We start from the raw sequence: 14,246 nt of genomic DNA on the forward strand, positions 1-14,246 counted from the left end.
CCTAACTAATGAAAAGAGTTCAGCTTTATAGGTCTTCAAACTGCCCTCTCTCCTATGCATATGTTCTTGTGTTTCCCTGCCATTTCTTTTTATCTTATTATACCGTACAGCTTCCTTTTGAGAATAAAGTATGTTTTGAGTTACTTTTCATCTATTTTCTATATAATATGCATATATTACTATTATGTTAGAAAAAATCTATAGTGTTTCACTCTCTTGGATAGGGATATCCTACCAACTGACAAATAACAAGATTGGATGGAATCTCAAGACAAACATTAAAAGCACACATTCTTTCTGCTTCCCTTGATAATGATATCATATATCATAGGATGAATGTTCCTTAAACCTGAAAAGTAGGCACTAAATTGAGAATGGACTATAGATAATTCATTAGTGTAGAGGGAAATTTTGAGCATGTATTTTCTTTTTTTTTTTAGTTTCAGAAAGTTTAATTTAATGTAACAAATATCACATTGCTTAATCCATTGATTATTGGATATACACTAGGTAAATAGCATTCCAATCATCTGTAACCCAATGTAAAGGATCTTCCTTATATTCTTTCAACTTTTGGCCATCTAAACAAAATTATTTATTCATACACACACACACACGCGCGCACACGCACACCCAAGTCAAGTAAGATTTTGCAGAGACCTGTACCTTAAATGTCACCTAAGAAGTTTTTAGAGAAGGCTTTACAAAACATTGGCCAATGTCAATATTGTCTTAGGTAACTTCATTAATCAAACAAAAAATTACAAGTCACCATAAATTGTCCAAATGTCTTTGTGTAAGTAACGTGATCAAATATCTTAGACTACCTGGCAGTTTTAGAGATAAAAACAAAATGAAGTTTTCGCTGTATTAAAAAAATTCTATGAATGACTAATTTCACTTAGTGTAATAACCTCTAGTTCCATCCACTAGTTGCAAATGAAAAGACTTCATTCTTTTTGATTGCCAAGTAATACTCCATTGGGTGTATATGTATGTGTGTGTATATATATATATATATATATATATACACACATATATATGTATGTGTGTATACACACACACACACACACATACATACACCACATCTTCTTTATCTATTCATCCATTGATGGACATTTAGGCTCTTTCCATACTTTGACTATTGTTGATAGTGCTGCTATAAACATGGGGGTGCATGTGTCCCTTTGAAACAGCATACCTGTATCTCTTGGATAAATAGCTAGTAGTGCAATTGCTGGGTCATAGGGTAGTTCTATTTTTAATTTTTTGACAAAATAGATGAACATAAGGGAAGGGGATCAAAAATAATATAAAAACAGGGAGGGGGATAAAACATAAGAGACTCTTAAATATGGAGAACAAACAAGGTTGCTGGAGGGGTTGTGGGAGGGGGATGGGCTAAATGGGTAAGGGGCATTAAGGAATCTTCTCCTGAAATCATTGTTGCACTATATGATAATTTGAATGTAAATTAAAAAAAAATAAATTAAATAAAAAAAATTCTATCACCTGCTGATTGTCATTATTGCAAATTTCAATAATTGGTTTAATACACTTAATTCTCATGTTTTTCTCTTAGAGTTTTAAAATATATATTTAGCTCTAACAATTAACCTATATATTAAAAAAAGTTTAAAGCCATGAGAGAAAACTTCGTTTCCAGATTAGATGGCATAGACTCAATTATCCCTCTCTTCCTTGCTAAGTACGACTACAAACCCTGGAACCAATGCAAGAAAAAACAAAGATTAATGAGTAAAACTGAAAAGTGAAAGGAGAACGGATTAGGGCTCCTGCACTGGAGAAGCTACATAGCAGTAGGTGTGTATGATTCCCTCACCCAAAATAAGAAGGTGGATTTAGGCTTGGCATTTCGAGCCACCAATTTAGAAAAAAAGAGAGAGAGAGAGAGAGAGAGAGAGAGAGAGAGAGAGAGAGACCTAGGTATGCTCATTCTTCCTGGTTGAAATGGACTATTGCTGACACCACCAGGCAAAACCACAACACTTTCTGGGAGGCAGGGGGGTCTATATGGAGCTTCACTGGCAGTAAGTGTCCAGGTGAAGTGTTCTCCTTCCTTGTTAGGCCTGTGACTCCCTCCCCAAAAGAGAGATAGTATGTGGCTACTTGTCCCTGACAAAAGGAACATTAGCACAGTGAGCATGTGGCCCAGGAAGCTTTTTTGTTCCCCATAGTCTGAGACTCCCTTTCTCTAATCAGGGACACTGGGCAGATAGAGTGTAATGGCAAGAGAAATCCAACTGGAGCAAATACCTGGCCCAAGAAGTCCATCACCCACATGCAGTGGGAAGGAGGCCTAGTATAGTAAGTGCCTCCTAGAGATAATTTTCTATTCTAGTAGGGCATTAGACTCCATTATCCCACCTAAAAGCACATGGAAAACTTGCCAATGTATACTATTTTATTCCCCTCAGATAGCAAAAGCAGTGACTAGGGGAAGCCTCAGCTATACAGTTAAACCAAACAGACACAAAGGCTCTAAAAATTATTGGAAACACAGTCCACAATAGACTAGCATCTGCATGCTAAACACACACAGATGACTGCCTACCATAAAAGATTTAAATGGGATCCAGTGTCTCCTAACATTGAAGACAGAATGTCTAGGATTCTGTCAAAAATCATCTGCCATATCTCAGGAAAAGCTCAATTTGAGTGAAAAAAGACAATCAACTGATGTCAACAACAAAATAAATCAGAACCTAGAGTTATCTGGAAAGGATTTTAAATTAGTCATGATTAAAATGTTTTAACATGCTATTATAAATTCTCTCGAAACAAATGAAAAAGGGAAAATCTTGCCAAAAACATGTTATGAAGCAAATGAAAATAATGCTGAAGATATAATAGGATGTTTTTTAAATGTTGCTGGATAGGTTCAATAGAATATAAATGACAGAAAACTGAATCTTTAAATGTGAAAATTATTCAATCTGAACAGAAAATAGTTTGAAAAATAAAATGAACAGGAATAAAATAAAATAAAATAAAGTAAAATAAAATAAAATAAAATAAAATAAAATTAAATTAAATTAAATTAAAATTAATTAAATAATTAAATTCTCAGGAATCTGTGGGGCATTAACAAACATTATATCATTTGTATCACGAGAGTCCCAAAAGGAGAAGAGAAAGAACATGAGGTTAAAATTTCTTTTTAGGGGCACCTGGGTAGCTCAGTCATTTAAGCATCTGACTTGATTTCAGCCTAGGTCATGATCTTATGGTTCAAGAATTTGAGCCCCACTTTGGGCTTTGTGCTGACAGTGTGAAGCCTGCTTGAAATTCTCTCCCCCTTTCTTCCTCCCCCTTCCCTACTCGCTCCCACTCTCTCTCTCTCTCTCAATATAAATAAATAAACATAAAAAAATAAAAATTCAAGGGGCGCCTGGGTGGCTCAGTCAGTTAAGCGTCCAACTTCAGCTCAGGTCATGATCTCACAGTTTCTGAGTACAAGCGCTGCACCAGGCTCTGTGCTGACAGCTCAGAGCCTGGAGCCTGATTTGGATTCTGTGTCTCCCTCTCTCTCTCTGCCCCTCCCCTGCTCACTCTCAAATAAATAAAATAAATATATAAATGTTAAAAAATTTTTTAAATACAAATAAAAATTCAATTAAAAAAGTTCTTTTTAAAACTAACTTCCAAAATTTGTCAAGACATAAATCTATAGAATCAATAAGCTGAGAAAGTGCCAAATAAACCCCTCCAAAAAATCCATGCCAAGATACATTATAGCTAAATTTCTGAAAACTATAGACAGAAAATCTTGAAAGCAGCCAAGAAGAAATGACATATTACCTATAAGGGAACACTAATCTGAATGGCAGTGGATTTCTCATCAGAGCATAGAGGCCAGAAGGAAGTGGCACATTTATCAAGTGCTGAAAGTAATGTCAACCATGAATTCTGTAATCTTCAGAAATTAAGAAAAACTAAAACAATTTGTCATAATTAGAGCTATCCTTTAAAAAATGATTAAAGGAATTTCTTCAGGCAGGAAATGAATGATACAGCAAAGAAACTTGGAACATCATGATGGAAGAAAAAACAGAAAGTGCAGAAATATGGCTAATTTAGACCCTTCTTCTCACGATGTTAAAAAACATATTTGAGATGGAAACAAAAATTATAACACAACCTGATACTTAAGACAATGATATTTAAAAGTGTGGAATTTAAAGAAATATAAGTGGAAGTGAAGTTTTCACACTTTAATGAAGTAGTACAATGTTGATAACATTATACAAGTCATAATATTTATTGTAACAACGAAAGTATTCTCTAAAAATATACAGAATACCACCCACAAAAACATTATAATTAATCAAGATTTAATCCTAGCACATATCCAGGTAAAGAGAAGATAAGAGAAACAGAGGAAACTAACAAAAAAAATAATAGCAAACTTAAACTGAATATATCAATAATGTCCTTAAATGTAACTATTTCAATTAAACTAAATAAAATACTTATTAAAAGAAAAGCACTAATGAGGAGTTGAAATTAAATAGCCTGAAAAAAACATACCATGCCAACAGTGATTAAAAAACAAAACAAACCAAAACAAAACCCAGAGTTACTATATTTATATCACATGCCACAGAAATACCAAGGGTCATAGAGACTACTGTGAACAATTATGCTCTCACAAAACGTGCAACCTAGAGGAAATAGATAAAATTCTAGAAACATACAACTTACTAAGACTGAATCATGCAGCAATAGAACATCTGAACATATCAATTACTAGTAAGGAGATTAAATAAGTAATCAAAAACCGCTCAGCACGGAAAAGGCCAAGTACTAGATGGTTCACAGGTGAATTCTACCGAACATTTAAAGAAGAGTTAATATCAATCCTTCTCAAACTCTTACCAAAGGAAAAAAAAAAAAAAAAAAGGAAGAGTAGAGAATACATACAAACTCATTTTATAGGGTCAGTTTTACTTTGATAGCAAAACCAAAGATAGTTCAAGAAAAGACAATTACAGGCCAATATCACTGATGAATACAGATGTAAAAAGTCTCAACAAAATATTAACAAACCAAATTTAACAATACATTGAAAGAATCATACACACAGATCAAGTGGGATTTATTCAAGAGATGCAAGGATGGTTCCACATCTGCAAATCAATTAATGTGATACACCACATTAACCAAATGGATAAAAGTCATATGATCACATGATCAAGAAAAGCATGTGACAAAATGTAAGATTAACTTATGATAACTTTCTTAACAAAATGCGTATAGAGGGAACATACTTCAACATAATGAAGGCTATATATGACAAGCCTACATCACATCATACTCAATGGTGAAAAGATTGAAAAGTTTTTTCCTCTAAGACCAAGAACAAGACAAGTGAGCTCATTCTTACTACTTATATTCAATATAGTATTTAAAATCTTAGCCAGGGAAATTAGACAACAACAAAAAAAAGCATTCAAATTGGAAAAGAAGATTTTGCAGAAACATGGTATATATAGGAATCCTAAAGACTCCACCAAAAAACTGTTAGAACTAATAAATGAATTCAGTAAAGTCACAGGATACAAAGTTAACATACAGAAATTGATTGCTTTTCTATACACTAATAATGAGCTATCAGAAAAAGAAATTAATTTAAAATCGCATCAAAAATGAAATACCTAGAAAAAATTTAACCACAGATGTTAAAGAACTGTACAGAGAAAGCTATTAGGTAGTAATGAAATAAATGGAAGAAAACAAATAAGTCAAAAAATATTCCATGCTTATGGATTAGAAGAATTAATACCATTAAAATGTCCATATTACCAAAAACAATCTATAAATTCAATGCAATTTCTATCAAAATTCCAATGGTAATTTTCACAAAGATAAAACAAACAATTCTAAAATTTGTATGGAACCACAAAAGACCAGGAATAGCCAAAGCAATCATAAGAAGAACAAAGCTGAGGTTATCATGCTTCCTAATTTCAAATATATTACAAAGCCATAGTAAGCAAAAGAGTTTGGTATTAGCATAAAAGCAGACCCACAATGGATAAAAATCAATGGACTAGAATACAGAGCTCATAACTAAACCCACACAAGTATGGTCATTATTTAATTTATAACATTAATTTATGACAAAGGAGAAATATATAATGGGGAAAGAACAGTCTCTTAAGCAAGTGGGAAAACTGAGTAGCTTCATGAAAATAATGAAATTGGATACTATTTTTACAATACACAAATGTTAACTCAAAATGGACTAAATCCTTGAACTTAAGAACTAAAACCATTAAACTTCTAAAAGAAAATATATTGGTAAGCCTACATTTTGGTCTTGGTGTTTTTTTGGATACGAAACCAAATGCAAAGACAGAAAAAGCAAAAATAAACAAATGAGACTACATAAAATTAAAAAGGTTCTGTATAAGCTAAGAAAACCATCAACAAAATGAAAAAGCAGCCTATAGAATGCAAAAAAAATTTATAAATCATAGCTGTAAGAGGCTAATATCCAAAATATATGAACTCATAAAAGTCAATAATGAATAAACAGAGAATCCAATTAAAAAATGGTCAGAGGAGCACCTGGGTGGCTCAGTCAGTTAAGCGTCTGACTTCGGCTCTGGGCATGATCCACAGTTCGTGAGTCTCACGTTGGGCTCTGTGCTGATGGCTCGGAGCCTGGACCCCGCTTCGGATTCTGTGTCTCCCTCTTACTCTGCCCCTCCCCTGCTCACACTCAGTCTCTCTCTCTCAAAAATAAATAAACATTAAATAAAATTTAAAAATGGGCAGAGGGTCAGAATAGATAATTTTCCAAAGGCATAGAGATGACCAACAGTACAGGAAAGGTGGTTAACATCACTACTCAACAGAGAAATACAAATCAAAACCACAAGAGATATCACCTCACGCATGTTAGAATGCCTATTATCAAAATGACAAGAAATTAGAAGCATTGGCAAAGATGTGGAGAAAAGGCAACTCTTGTGCACTGTTGGTGCAAATATAAATTGGTGCAGCCACTGTGGAAAGCAGTATGGAGGTTCTTCAAAAAAATTAAAAATAGAACCACTACACGATCCAGTAATCTCACTTCTGGGTATTTATATAAAAGAACTGAAATCAGGGTCACAAAGAGATATTAGAACTATCATGTTTATTACAGCATATTCACAATGGCCAAGATGTAAAACAACCTAAATGTCCATGACACATGAATGGAGATTATAAAATGTGATTATGTACACCACACACACTCACACACACAGAAATATCATTCAGCCAGAAACTGAAAGAAATCATCATTTGCAACAATATGGATAGACCTCAATGGCATTATTCTAAGTAAGTCAGAGAGAGAAAGACAAATACTATATGATCTCCTGTGTGTGGAATCTAAAAACAACAACAACAAACCGCCCAAAAGGAACTGCTAGATGCAGAGAACAGATTGGTGGTTGCTAGAGGCGAGGTATGGGGATTGGGCAAAATGAGTGCGGTGGTCAAAAGGTAAAAACATCTAGTTACAAAACCAGTGAGTCCTGAAAATGTATGTACAACATAATGACAATTCTATATTGTAGATTTGAAAGTTGCCAAGAGAGAAGATCTTAGAAATTCTCATCATGAGAAAATTTTGTATTTGTAGCTATGTGTGGTGATGTATGTTAACTAGACTAAGTGTGGGGATCATTATGCAATATATATAAATACCAAATTATTTTGTTGTATACTTGAAACTAATACATTGTATGTTAATTATATCTGACATAAAAATAAAAGCAAGAGTCTCTATATTAATATTGGGTAGACTTTAATCCATGAGGAACATCTATGATGCTAAAGGTACACATACTAAATAAATGACAGAATCTCAAAATACATGAAACGGAACTAACACAGCTGAAAAAAAAATAGATGAATCTGCAGTTCTAATTGGGGATTCCAATAGCCTCTTTTCAGCAAATTTTAGGATTATCACACAGAAAATCAGCAAAAATATAAAAGATATAAATAGCACAAGCAATCAAAGGCCTCTGACGTATGTACAGCACTTCACTGAACCAAGGCAGAATACACATTTTAAGTACACATGGAACATTCACCAAGAGAGACAGTATCTTGCACCACAAACAAACCTCAACAAATTTAAGATAATTGAAATTATATGTTTTTGGACTCTAATGAAATCAAAGTAAATTTTATAACAGAAAGAAAAAAGTATCTTTAAACATTGGAAATCAAACAAAACTTTTTTTTGACAATACAAAGGTAAAAAGTAGAAATGTGAAAGGCAATGAAAAGACATAAAACTCAATGAAAATTAAAACACAACATTTCAAAACAGGTGGAATGCAGCTTAAGAATTGATGAGGGTAGGAATTTATAGAACTGAGTTTACATTCCAAAAGACAAGAAATATTGAATCAATTATGAAAGTTACTATTCTGGGAAGCTAGAAAAAAGATAAAAATAAACCAAAGCAAGCAGAAGGAAAAAAAAATAAGATATTATTAGAAATCAATGGAGTTGAAAATAGAATACAGGAAAAAAAATCAAAAAATTTCTTTGAAAAAACTAAAAACCCTCCAGCAAGACTGACAACAAATTTAAAAGAGAAAATAAACAAATCAACAATATCAGGATAAAAAAACAAAGGCTGCCATTATAGATTTGTGGCCATCAAAAGGGTCATAATGGAATACTGTGAACAACTTTACACTCAGTTTGTTTTGTTTTGTTTTAATAAATAGGAAAGTTCCTTGAAAACACAAACTACTAAAATTCATTCAAGATGAAACAGACAACATGGATTGCTTAAGGTTATGGTTTAAGTAAGTATGCATTAAACATTAAAGAAGTTGATTTCATGAAACAGTTCCTTAAAAAGTCATCTCCAGTTTGAGATGGGGAATTCTACTAAACATTTAAAGAAAAATTAACACTGAGTTTACAATCTTTTCCACAAAAGGGTGGGGGTGGGGAGAGAGAATACTTTTCAGCACATTCTGATACTTAATCAGATAAAGATATAAGAACACTACAGACCAACATATATTATGAGAATAGATGCAAAAACCCTCAATGAAATACTAGCAAATAAAATCCATTGACATTAAAGAAGGATTATACACTATTTTCAAGTGGCATATATCCCAGGAATTCAAGATTGTTTTCACAACTGAAAAATGGTGTAATTCATTATATTGATAGAATTGGGGAGAACATAGGATCACCTGGAAAAATGTAAAAAAAGCATTTGAGAAAAAAACAAAGCACTTAATTGATAAAAATACACAAACTAGGAATAGAATTTCCTGAACATGAAGTACACTTATAAAAAAAAAAAATCAATGAAGGAAGGACAGAAGGAAGAATGGAAGGAAGGGAGGGAAGGAAGGGAGGGAAGGAAGGGAGGGAGGAAGGAAGAAAGGAAGAAAGGAAAATAGAAAAAAAGAAAAAAGAAAAAAGAAAAAAATAGGGGAAAAAGAAAAAAAAAGGAAGAACATACCAAATGAACAGAAGGAAGAGAATGGAACGAAGAGAATGGAACGAAGAGAATGGAACGAAGAGAATGGAACGAAGAGAATGGAATGAAGAGAATGGACCAGAGGAAGGAAGGAAAGTAGGAAGGGAGGAAAGTAGGAAGGGAGGAAAGTAGGAAGGGAGGAAAGTAGGAAGGGAGGAAAGTAGGAAGGGAGGAAAGTAGGAAGGAAGGAAAGTAGGAAGGAAGGAAGGAAACATCTATCATATTTGATAGTGAAAAACTAATGCTTACCTCCTAAGATCAGGAACAGTAAATGGTGTCCACTCTTGCTACTTCTACTTAACGTTGCACTGGAGGTTCTACCAGAGAAATTAGGCAAGAAAAAGGTATGGATGTCATCTAGATTGGAAAAGTAGAAGTAAACCTATTCCTGCTTTATATAACATTATTTTGTGTATGAAAAATCATCAGGAATCTACCAAGATATGCTATTAGAATAAACAAGTTAGGTAAGTACTATCACACAAGATCTATATACAAGTATCAATTGTATTTCTACACACTGGCAATGAACATTCTGAAAATTAAGAAGACGCTTCTATATAATAGCATTAAACAAATAATGTTTTTAGGCAGAGATTTAACAAAATAAATGCAAAACCTATAGATTCAAAACTACAAAATACCGTTAAAGAAATTGAAAAAGACCTAAATAAATGTATACATATTTATGAGTCAGATCGCTTTCAAAGAAACTTCCTGGTTATTTATTGTAGATTTGTATAATTTTATCTACTCTGAGTAAAAGTGGGAGCGAGGGGAGTAATCACAAATTGGGTCTGAAAACCCACTGGACCCTCTGTAAAATAGATTTGAACACAATATTTACCAACTCCCTCACAAAAGCCTTAATCCAATTGTATGTCTATGATGCCATCACAGGCCTAATAGTGTTAGAGTCAGCCCAGGCCCACATATTAGAGTCCTGAGAAGGTGTTCAATTTCTCTTTTCCAATAAGCAGGTACTTTGGTAAATACCTAGAAGTCATTCCAGGGAAATTTGGGGGAGGGGTGGGAATATTTATTGTACCTACTTGTAGCAAAATTGGAGGGCATTTCCTTAAAAGAGCTACTCTCCATTTCATTCTATTTGTTCTCATTTTGAAATTTATTCCATTCTAGAAACTGAGTAAAAGATTGCACTTTTCCTTCATGGTGGTGTTTCAACATTATCCTCATGAGCCATTAATATTCTTTTTTGTTTTGTTTTTAATTTCATTTTTATTATTATTTTTTATCCTGAGATCAAGATATCCTGAGATCTACTGATTGAGGCAGCCAGGTGCCCCTAAATGTAATATTTTTTTGGTTAAATATATAATCAAAGCTTTAATATGCTGTCTATATCTCACTCCTAGTAACACTGTCATCTCAGTATATCTCTCTGTGTCAAAGCACCCTATCCTGGTTGCCACACTTGCTGTATCAAGCACATCTACTTTGTTTTTGACAGTTAAGTTTTCAGAAAAGCAGAGGCCATGTGGGGGTACTTATCTGTCCAACTGATACCAGGGATCCGAGTTTTGTGGGAATAGTATCATCTGTTATAAACCCTAGTCAAGAGAGAATAACTTTCACTGAACTTAAGACCGCAATGCCTTAATGTACAGGTCAGCAAACTTTATCTAATGAACCATATAGTAAATGTTTTAGGGTTCACGGATCATATGTAGTCAAATGTTTTTTCCTTTTTTTTTTTTACTGTTCTTTAAACATGTTAAAAAAAAAACACCCCACATACAAAAACAGGCTACCCTCCAGATTTGGCTCAAGGCCATAGTTTTCTGACCTCTACATTGTGATGAGCATGTCCCTGACAGAATACATTAGGTGATGGATTTTCTGGTCTCATTTTCTGGTCGCCACTTCTAACATTCAAGCCACCCTTAGCTTTCCAATTTCTTCCTCAGTACTCTGCCAAATAAACTCCAGCATTCCTACTTCATTTACACAGGCATTATTGGTTCCAAACGTTAAGGAGCCATCACAGCAGTATATTAGGACAGACTGTAGGTGTAACTTAACAGGATATTAAATCCTAAGTGATGATAGATTTCACCCAAGCTAATAAAGCATCCTTATAGTACACTACACATTTCTATCCAACACCCTCAAGGTAGACATTCACCTGTTTGCCTATTCCTGTTGGTATTTTATTTTCCAGGTCCTTTAATTATTTCATTTCACTGAGCAAAGATCTCCTAGGTCAAGGACTATATTTCCATTCTTTGGCTAAGCCTGTGCTTACTGGTCTGGCACAAAAGGGAGAGGACAGATTTGGGGGAGAGTTAATAGCCAAAGGGAAACCAATGTTTTCTAGTAAAGGGCTTTATGGCCCTAGTCTTTCAAGGGAATATGAATGTTCAGGGTTGTCAAGCACAGCTACCCAAATATTCTCTTTCGGAAACTGAATTTAGGGTTGCCTGGGAGGCTCATTTGGTTGAGAGTAAGATTCTTGATTTTGTTTCAGGCCATGATCCCAGGGTCATAGGATTGAGGACTACATCAGGCTCTGAGCATGGAGTCTGTTTAAGATTCTCTCTCTTTCTCCCTCTGCCCCCTCCCCCACTCACTCTCTCTCTAAAATAAAATTAAAATTAAAAAGAAAACTGAATTTAATGTATGGGGACTGGACATTAACTTATCTTTTTTGGTCTAACCCCATTTACAATTAAATTCTGAGCCTGATTTTCTGCAAAATGCACCTCCAGATATGGAAGATGGTGATTTTCTAAAATGCTTCCATTGAGGTTTTGTGACTTTTAAAGTATGTTCTGATTTAAGAGTTGGCTGACCTGAGTCTGTCATTTCCCTATTTTAAGGCCTCTGAAGCATTTAACAAAAGTAAGGTATCTTCATAGTCTCTACAATTTCAGTTATAAAAATACTTCAATTTCTAGAATTCTGAAAAGGCCAATACTTTTATTTTAACCTATATTTTATCTCAAACCACTTCAGGTGATTATTTTAATAACTGAGATGCTACAGCATTCTGGGGTTATCAGCAGTAAGGACTAACAGTGATGTTTCTGTTAACTTTCAGGCAGGTGAGTGATCCATTTCCATAATATCACCTTGAGGTTCTACTTTCTAGGGCCACCTCCAGTACCAAATGTTTTAAATTGTCTCCTCTAAAGAACAGAGATGAGGGGCGCCTGGGTGGCGCAGTCGGTTAAGCGTCCGACTTCAGCCAGGTCACGATCTCGCGGTCCGGGAGTTCGAGCCCCGCGTCAGGCTCTGGGCTGACGGCTCAGAGCCTGGAGCCTGTTTCCGATTCTGTGTCTCCCTCTCTCTCTGCCCCTCCCCCGTTCATGCTCTGTCTCTCTCTGTCTCAAAAATAAATATTGAAAAAAAATTAAAAAAAAAAAAAGAACAGAGATGAAGATAAGGACTTGGATGCAGTTGAGTTTTTCAAGAAATGAAGGTGAAAGACATGGAAGCAAAAGATACTAAAGAAGGAAAAATCACCACAAAAGAGTACTATTGAGTTACTACAATGGGCAACAAGAACACAATTACACAGAGATCTTTTAGGGAGATGTTTTAAGGAACGTAAAGAATGTTGCCAAGATTTGCCCATCTGATGCCTGGGGCACATATCTTCCCACTCTGGTCTCCTCATGGTGGATGGTTTCCCTATAGATTGTCAATATCTGCATCGAATGAGCACTGTGTGGACTCGAGTAGTGTAGAGAAGTTCCTGGATCAGAAAGTGGAAATATGTGCTGTGCGGGCTTGTGATGAGGCATAGAAAGCAGGATTCTGAGCTTGTATGGAAGTGTCTGCTACAATTATAGCTAATTTAGAGGAAGGCTAAAAGCAAGTGAAGCAGAGTACTAAAAGTCCCACCATTGCACTTCTATAATTAATACAAATAGAAAACTACTGAATGGATAAAGAATAAAATAAAGACCTGTAGTCTTTCTGCACTGGTCAGCTTTCCTGCAGTGATCCATGGTACTGTAATGACAGTTGGCTGCTCTGGCTTTGGGTGATTAAGTTACAAGCCATTTCTTCACTTTTTGTTCACTCTTTTCATTTAAACATCACATTTTTGAATTCCTGATAATAACCTCTTTTGATTGATGAGGATTCAGGGATGAATTTTCAGACTTCTTAATTCCAATAGATATAGATATTAGATATATCTGGAAATATATATGATTAATAGAGATATATCTAATTTTATATTATATAAAAATATATCCCTCTTATTGGAAAAAATATCATTCCTTTGAGGTACATTTTATAACACTATATCACGGAAAAACACCCAGTTTACATATCTAACATTTCCCTAGAGGCTTTGAAAATTCTGAGAAAGGTAATGAGCAGACAATAAACTTCCAAAAGGTCAATGAAATTCAAGAAAAAGTTTCTTTAAAGGTAAAGTAGATAAAAGACCACATTTACCCTCTGTTTTATGGATGATAGGATAAAGCTCAATAATATGAGCAATACTGACATATTTCTAAGACTATGAAAGGCCATTTCACCAGGCAAAGTAGTCAACAAGGTTTATATCACTCATAAAGGGCAAATCTACAGAGCTCTTTCAGGGCAGGTGAGCAAGAAAAAAATTGACAGTTATTGTTATGTCTCCAGATATTATTTCAAAAGATTATATATTTTTTCAAAGATTATTTTAGTCTTATATTAATCATGTAAGTATACTTATACTTTTCAA

Source organism: Lynx rufus, unplaced genomic scaffold (genome assembly GCF_022079265.1).
Source record: "Lynx rufus isolate CCGP_SWC_20201006 ecotype Redwood Valley unplaced genomic scaffold, mLynRuf1.p SCAF_3, whole genome shotgun sequence".
Taxonomy (NCBI): domain Eukaryota; kingdom Metazoa; phylum Chordata; class Mammalia; order Carnivora; family Felidae; genus Lynx; species Lynx rufus.